Raw genomic sequence first — 7,500 nt, forward strand, 5'->3', positions numbered from 1 at the left:
CTCCGCCCAGCGGCAGGTCGCAGAAATCACGCCGGCTTGTACGATGACGTAGGCGGAGGCAGAGCGCAACAGCGACCCCTTGGCGACAAGCGCGATCTCCGCGGAGAGCACGTCTACTCGCCGAGGGAGAGCACGTCTACTCGCCCAGGGAGAGCACGTCTACTCGCCCAGGGAGAGCACGTCTACTCGCCGAGGGAGAGCACGTCTACTCGCCGAGGGAGAGCACGTCTACTCGCCGAGGGAGAGCACGTCTACTCGCCCAGGGAGAGCACGTCTACTCGCCCAGGGAGAGCACGTCTACTCGCCCAGGGAGAGCACGTCTACTCGCCCAGGGAGAGCACGTCTACTCGCCCAGGGAGAGCACGTCTACTCGCCCAGGGAGAGCACGTCTACTCGCCGAGGGAGAGCACGTCTACTCGCCGAGGGAGAGCACGTCTACTCGCCGAGGGAGAGCACGTCTACTCGCCGAGGGAGAGCACGTCTACTCGCCGAGGGAGAGCACGTCTACTCGCCGAGGGAGAGCACGTCTACTCGCCCAGGGAGAGCACGTCTACTCGCCCAGGGAGAGCACGTCTACCTCCCGCCTGAGGGAGAGCACGGGGGGGGGGGACAAAGACAGGCGGCAGCAGCTTCGGTGAACGTCACCCGGGAGGCGACCGGGGCTGTCCCGGGGCAGTCCCGGGAAGCCGGCGTCCGACACAGGGAACCGTCAGCTGCCGGACCGGGGCGAATCCCCGCGGCCACGGCAGGGGTGGGGGCTCGAAGACAGCCGGCAGTCGCCTCGGTGAACGTCACCCGGCCGGCGACCGCGGCCGTTCCGGGGCCGTCCCGGGAAGCCTGCGACAGGCACGGGGTCCCAGCCGCGGCCGGACCGACTCGAAGCCCCGCGGCCCCGGCACGGGGGAGGCCCAAAGACTGGCGGCAGCCGCTTCGCTGAACGTCACCCGGCCGGCGACCGGGGCCGTCCCGGGGCTGTCCCGGGATGCCGGCTTCCGGCACGGGGTCCCGGCCGCGGCCGGAGCGGCTCGAATCCCCGCGGTCCCGGCAGCAGCCGGAGCCGCTCGCCGTTCGGGCTCCCGGCACCCTACGGATCCGCCGACTCGTTCGCGGGCGGCGGGGGGAGGCAGTGAAGGAGGTGCGGGCAGAAGCGGCAGCGGAGGCGGAGGGGGGGGGGGGCTCGAAGACAGCCGGCAGCCGCTTCGGAGAACGTCACCCGGCCGGCGACCACGGCCGTTCCGGGGCCGTCCCGGGAAGCCTGCGACAGGCACGGGGTCCCGGCCTCGGCCGGACCCGCACTGGGTGCCGCCGCCTCGGGCTCTCGGGACGGTATGGATCCGCCGACTCGTTCGCCGGCGGCGGGGGGAGGCAGTGGAGGGGGTGCGGGGAGAAGCGGCAGCGGAGGCGGAGGGGGGGGGGGGCTCGAAGACAGCCGGCAGCCGCTTCGGTGAACGTCACCCAGGAGGCGATCGGGGCCGTCCCGGGGCCGTCCCGGGATGCTGGCTTCCGCCACGGGGTCCCGGCCGCGGCCGGAGCGGCTCGAATCCCCGCGGTCCCGGCAGCAGCCGGAGCCGCTCGCCGTTCGGGCTCCCGGCACCCTACGGATCCGGCGACTCGTTCGCCGGCGGCGGGGGGAGGCAGTGGAGGGGGTGCGGGCAGAAGCGGCAGCGGAGGCGGAGGGGGGGGGGGCTCGAAGACAGCCGGCAGCCGCTTCGGTGAACGTCACCCGGCCGGCGACCGGGGCCGTCCCGGGGCTGTCCGGGGATGCCGGCTTCCGGCACGGGGTCCCGGCCGCGGCCGGAGCGGCTCGAATCCCCGCGGCCCCGGCAGCAGCCGGAGCCGCTCGCCGTTCGGGCTCCCGGCACCCTACAGATCCGGCGACTCGTTCGCCGGCGGCGGGGGGAGGCAGTGGAGGGGGTGCGGGCAGAAGCGGCAGCGGAGGCGGAGGGGGGGGGGGGGCTCGAAGACAGCCGGCAGCCGCTTCGGTGAACGTCACCCGGGAGGCGACCGGGACCGGCCCGGGAAGCCATCGTCCGGCCCGGGATCCCGGCCGCGGCCGGACCGGCTCGAAGCCCCGCGGCCCCGGCACGGGGGAGGCCCAAAGACTGGCGGCAGCCGCTTCGCTGAACGTCACCCGGCCGGCGACCGGGGCCGTCCCGGGGCCGTCCCGGGATGCCGGCTTCCGGCACGGGGTCCCGGCCGCGGCCGGAGCGGCTCGAATCCCCGCGGTCCCGGCAGCAGCCGGAGCCGCTCGCCGTTCGGGCTCCCGGCACCCTACGGATCCGCCGACTCGTTCGCCGGCGGCGGGGGGAGGCAGTGGAGGGGGTGCGGGCAGAAGCGGCAGCGGAGGCGGAGGGGGGGGGGGGCTCGAAGACAGCCGGCAGCCGCTTCGGTGAACGTCACCCGGCCGGCGACCGGGGCCGTCCCGGGGCTGTCCGGGGATGCCGGCTTCCGGCACGGGGTCCCGGCCGCGGCCGGAGCGGCTCGAATCCCCGCGGTCCCGGCAGCAGCCGGAGCCGCTCGCCGTTCGGGCTCCCGGCACCCTACAGATCCGGCGACTCGTTCGCCGGCGGCGGGGGGAGGCAGTGGAGGGGGTGCGGGCAGAAGCGGCAGCGGAGGCGGAGGGGGGGGGGGGGCTCGAAGACAGCCGGCAGCCGCTTCGGTGAACGTCACCCGGGAGGCGACCGGGACCGGCCCGGGAAGCCATCGTCCGGCCCGGGATCCCGGCCGCGGCCGGACCGGCTCGAAGCCCCGCGGCCCCGGCACGGGGGAGGCCCAAAGACTGGCGGCAGCCGCTTCGCTGAACGTCACCCGGCCGGCGACCGGGGCCGTCCCGGGGCCGTCCCGGGATGCCGGCTTCCGGCACGGGGTCCCGGCCGCGGCCGGAGCGGCTCGAATCCCCGCGGTCCCGGCAGCAGCCGGAGCCGCTCGCCGTTCGGGCTCCCGGCACCCTACGGATCCGCCGACTCGTTCGCCGGCGGCGGGGGGAGGCAGTGGAGGGGGTGCGGGCAGAAGCGGCAGCGGAGGCGGAGGGGGGGGGGGGCTCGAAGACAGCCGGCAGCCGCTTCGGTGAACGTCACCCGGCCGGCGACCGGGGCCGTCCCGGGGCTGTCCGGGGATGCCGGCTTCCGGCACGGGGGTCCCGGCCGCGGCCGGAGCGGCTCGAATCCCCGCGGCCCCGGCAGCAGCCGGAGCCGCTCGCCGTTCGGGCTCCCGGCACCCTACAGATCCGGCGACTCGTTCGCCGGCGGCGGGGGGAGGCAGTGGAGGGGGTGCGGGGAGAAGCGGCAGCGGAGGCGGAGGGGGGGGGGGGGCTCGAAGACAGCTGGCAGCCGCTTCGGTGAACGTCACCCGGGAGGCGACCGGGACCGGCCCGGGAAGCCATCGTCCGGCCCGGGATCCCGGCCGCGGCCGGACCGGCTCGAAGCCCCGCGGCCCCGGCACGGGGGAGGCCCAAAGACTGGCGGCAGCCGCTTCGCTGAACGTCACCCGGCCGGCGACCGGGGCCGTCCCGGGGCCGTCCCGGGATGCCGGCTTCCGGCACGGGGGTCCCGGCCGCGGCCGGAGCGGCTCGAAGCCCCGCGGCCCCGGCAGCAGCCGGAGCCGCTCGCCGTTCGGGCTCCCGGCACCCTACGGATCCGGCGACTCGTTCGCCGGCGGCGGGGGGAGGCAGTGGAGGCGGTGCGGGGAGAAGCGGCAGCGGAGGCGGAGGGGGGGCGGGGGGGGACGATAGTGGCGGGGGGGCGGGGGGTGCTCGAAGGCAGCCGGCAGCCGGTTCGGTGAACATTCGCCGGGGCGGGGGGGCGACCTGTCCGTGCCCGGGGCAGCCCCGGGAAGCCGGCAGCCAGCACGGGGTCCCGGCAGCACCTGTTCCCTGCCCTGGGACTTGCCGTGCCCGGCGGCCGGTTGCCGGGTGGGGGGGAGCGATGAGAGGCGGGGCGCAGCGGCCGGGGCAGCGCCGGGCCGCAGCGGGGGGCTGGGCGGGTGGGGTAGGCGTCGAGCGGCAAGCCCTCGGCTGCAGCGAATGTTCGGCGGTGCGGGGCGGGGGGGGGACGGGACGACACGTTGGGGGCGCCGAGTCCGAGCCACCCCCGGCCCCAGGGGCGGCCGGAGGGGGAGGCCGGTGCCTGGCCCTGGGAGCTGCTGGGCGCCGGATGGCCGAGGGTGCGTCAGAAGCCGCCCGAGCGGTCGAGCAGGTCCTCCAGAAAGGCCTAGGGTGGCTTCGAGGGCCCCGGGAGCAGTCGAGGGAGGCCTCCAGGCAGGTCTGGAGTGGATGGGAGGCCTTCCAAAGCAGACAAGGGAGGCTGCCAGCGGGGCCTAGGCTGGCACTGCAGCCTGTAAATGGTTGGGGGGGGGGGCCTCTGGTGCGGCCTGGAGTCTCTGGGTGGCGTCCAGAGAGGTGCAAAAGATCCTCTGGTGCGGCCTGTGGTGGCGGAGAAGCCTGCAGAGCGTGCGGGGGAGGCTTCTGGTGCGGCCTGGGGTGGGTCGGAAGCCTGCAGAGCGTGCGGGAGAGGCTTCTGGTGCGGCCTGGGGTGGCTGAGAAGCCTGCAGAGCGTGCGGGAGAGGCTTCTGCTGCGGCCTGGGGTGGCTGAGAAGCCTGCAGAGCGTGCGGGGGAGGCTTCTGTTGGGGCCTGGGGTGGGTCAGAAGCCTACAGAGCGTGCGGGGGAGGCTTCTGTTGCGGCCTGGGGTGGGTCGGAAGCCTGCAGAGCATGCGGGGGAGGCTTCTGCTGCGGCCTGGGGTGGCTGAGAAGCCTGCAGAGCGTGCGGGAGAGGCTTCTGCTGCGGCCTGGGGTGGCTGAGAAGCCTGCAGAGCGTGCGGGAGAGGCTTCTGTTGGGGCCTGGGGTGGGTCGGAAGCCTGCAGAGCGTGCGGGAGAGGCTTCTGTTGGGGCCTGGGGTGGCTGAGAAGCCTGCAGAGCGTGCGGGGGAGGCTTCTGGTGCGGCCTGGGGTGGCTGAGAAGCCTGCAGAGCGTGCGGGGGAGGCTTCTGGTGCGGCCTGGGGTGGCTGAGAAGCCTGCAGAGCGTGCGGGGGAGGCTTCTGGTGCGGCCTGGGGTGGCTGAGAAGCCTGCAGAGCGTGCGGGGGAGGCTTCTGGTGCGGCCTGGGGTGGGACGGAAGCCTGCAGAGCGTGCGGGAGAGGCTTCTGCTGCGGCCTGGGGTGGGTCGGAAGCCTGCAGAGCGTGCGGGAGAGGCTTCTGTTGCGGCCTGGGGTGGGTCGGAAGCCTGCAGAGCGTGCGGGAGAGGCTTCTGCTGCGGCCTGGGGTGGGTCGGAAGCCTGCAGAGCGTGCGGGAGAGGCTTCTGCTGCGGCCTGGGGTGGCTGAGAAGCCTGCAGAGCGTGCGGGAGAGGCTTCTGGTGCGGCCTGGGGTGGCTGAGAAGCCTGCAGAGCGTGCGGGAGAGGCTTCTGCTGCGGCCTGGGGTGGCTGAGAAGCCTGCAGAGCGTGCGGGAGAGGCTTCTGCTGCGGCCTGGGGTGGCTGAGAAGCCTGCAGAGCGTGCGGGAGAGGCTTCTGCTGCGGCCTGGGGTGGCTGAGAAGCCTGCAGAGCGTGCGGGAGAGGCTTCTGGTGCGGCCTGGGGTGGCTGAGAAGCCTGCAGAGCGTGCGGGAGAGGCTTCTGCTGCGGCCTGGGGTGGCTGAGAAGCCTGCAGAGCGTGCGGGAGAGGCTTCTGCTGTGGCCTGGGGTGGGTCGGAAGCCTGCAGAGCGTGCGGGGGAGGCTTCTGGTGCGGCCTGGGGTGGGTCGGAAGCCTGCAGAGCATGCGGGGGAGGCTTCTGCTGCGGCCTGGGGTCTCTGGGTGGCCTCTAGAGAGGTGCAAAAGACCCTCTGGGTTGGGCTGGGGTGGCTCTTGGACCCCTGCCACACAGTGGGGAGAGGCCTCCGGCCCGCCACCTGTGTCCCTGTGTGCCTGAGTGCCTGTGTCCCTGTGTCCCTGTGTCCCTGTGTCCCTGTGTCCCTGTGTCCCTGAGTGCCTGAGTGCCTGAGTGCCTGTGTCCCTGTGTCCTTGTGTCCCTGTGTCCCTGTGTCCCTGAGTGCCTGAGTGCCTGTGTCCCTGTGTCCCTGTGTCCCTGAGTGCCTGAGTGCCTGAGTGCCTGTGTCCCTGTGTCCTTGTGTCCCTGTGTCCCTGTGTCCCTGTGTGCCTGAGTGCCTGTGTCCCTGTGTCCCTGTCTGTGTACCTGTGTGCGAGAGTGTCCGGCACGCCACCCAGCGGCGGCGGGCAAGCAGGTAGGCGGGTGGGCGGGCCGGCGAGGGCCAGTGTGAGTTTGGGGGGTGGGAGGGGAGGCGGCAGCTGGAAGCGTCAGAGGAGGGGGGCGTGGCTCCGGCTGGCCCCGGGAGCAGGTTCCCGGGACCGGGACCGGCTGGACCCGGCGGGTGGTTGATCCCGGGGCGGGGGGCAGAGGCGGCGGGAAGCGGCAGCTGCGTGTGCGGCGGGGGGGGTGGAGGGCGAACCGCGGCGGGAAGCGGATGCTTCAGAGCAGGTTACGGGGGCGGGGACGGACGACACCACCTGTCCCCGCCCCGGGACGGGCTGGACCCGGCGCCCTGGACCCGGCGCCGTGTACCCGCCGCCGCCCCCGCCGCCGCCCCCCTCCGCCACCCCGGGACCCCGACGTTTTTTGGCGCCCGCGCCTTTTTTTGCTCCCCGCCTGCCCGCGCTGCCCCGGGCCCTCCCCCGGGGCGGGGCGGGAGGGAGGGACGGACGGACGGGTAGCCGGGGATCTCCGAGCGCGCGCCACCAGGCCGAGGCGGGTCCCGGCGGCGGCGGCTGGCGGCGGCGGCGGCGGCGGCGGCGGCAGCAAGCGACGGCGGGGGGGGCAGGCTAGGGAGAGAGGGGGAGCGGCATGCGGTAGGGCTGGGGGGGTTTGTTTCGGGGGGGAGGGGTGGGGGGGGGGTGGCAGCGGTCAGCGAGAGCGGGGAGAGGGGGAGCGGCATGCGGTAGGGCTGGGGTGTTTTTGGGGAGGGGGCGTTGGGGGGATTAGCGGGGGGGCGGGCAGCCGAGCCAAGCGGCAAGCCGGGGGGCGGGCGAGGGCGGCTTTAGGGCCGGAGGAGCGGAGCGCAACCTCCCCCGTGCAGGCTCCAGCGTGGAGAGCAGCAAGTTTTTGGGGACGGGGGACGACGGACGGGAGGGGCAGCGGCGAGAGGCTAGCTGCGGCAAGGGGCACCGGCACGGCCGCCCTAACAGCGCCGCCTCGGTCGCAGGGGTTAGAGAGCAGCCGGGCAGCCCGGGAGGGAAGCGGCAGCCCGCGAAGGGGGGAAGGGGGGGCTCCGCGCAAACCGCTAACGGCGAGCCGGGGGGTGTGGGGAGCTGGGGGTGGCAGCAGCGGCAAGAGGCAACGTCGGGAGGGGGGGGCTCCGCGCAAACCGGTAACGGGGGGGGGGGGGCGGGGGGTAGCGGCAAGAGGCAACGGCGGGAAGGGGGGGGCTCCGCGCAAACCGGCAGCGGGGCGGGGGCGGGGGGTAGCGGCAAGAGGCAACGTCGGGAGGGGGGGCTCCGCGCAAACCGGCAGCGGG

The sequence above is a fragment of the Melanerpes formicivorus genome, unplaced genomic scaffold (genome assembly GCF_026170545.1).
Source record: "Melanerpes formicivorus ecotype bairdi unplaced genomic scaffold, bMelFor1.0.p_v2 SCAF_519, whole genome shotgun sequence".
NCBI lineage: Eukaryota > Metazoa > Chordata > Aves > Piciformes > Picidae > Melanerpes > Melanerpes formicivorus.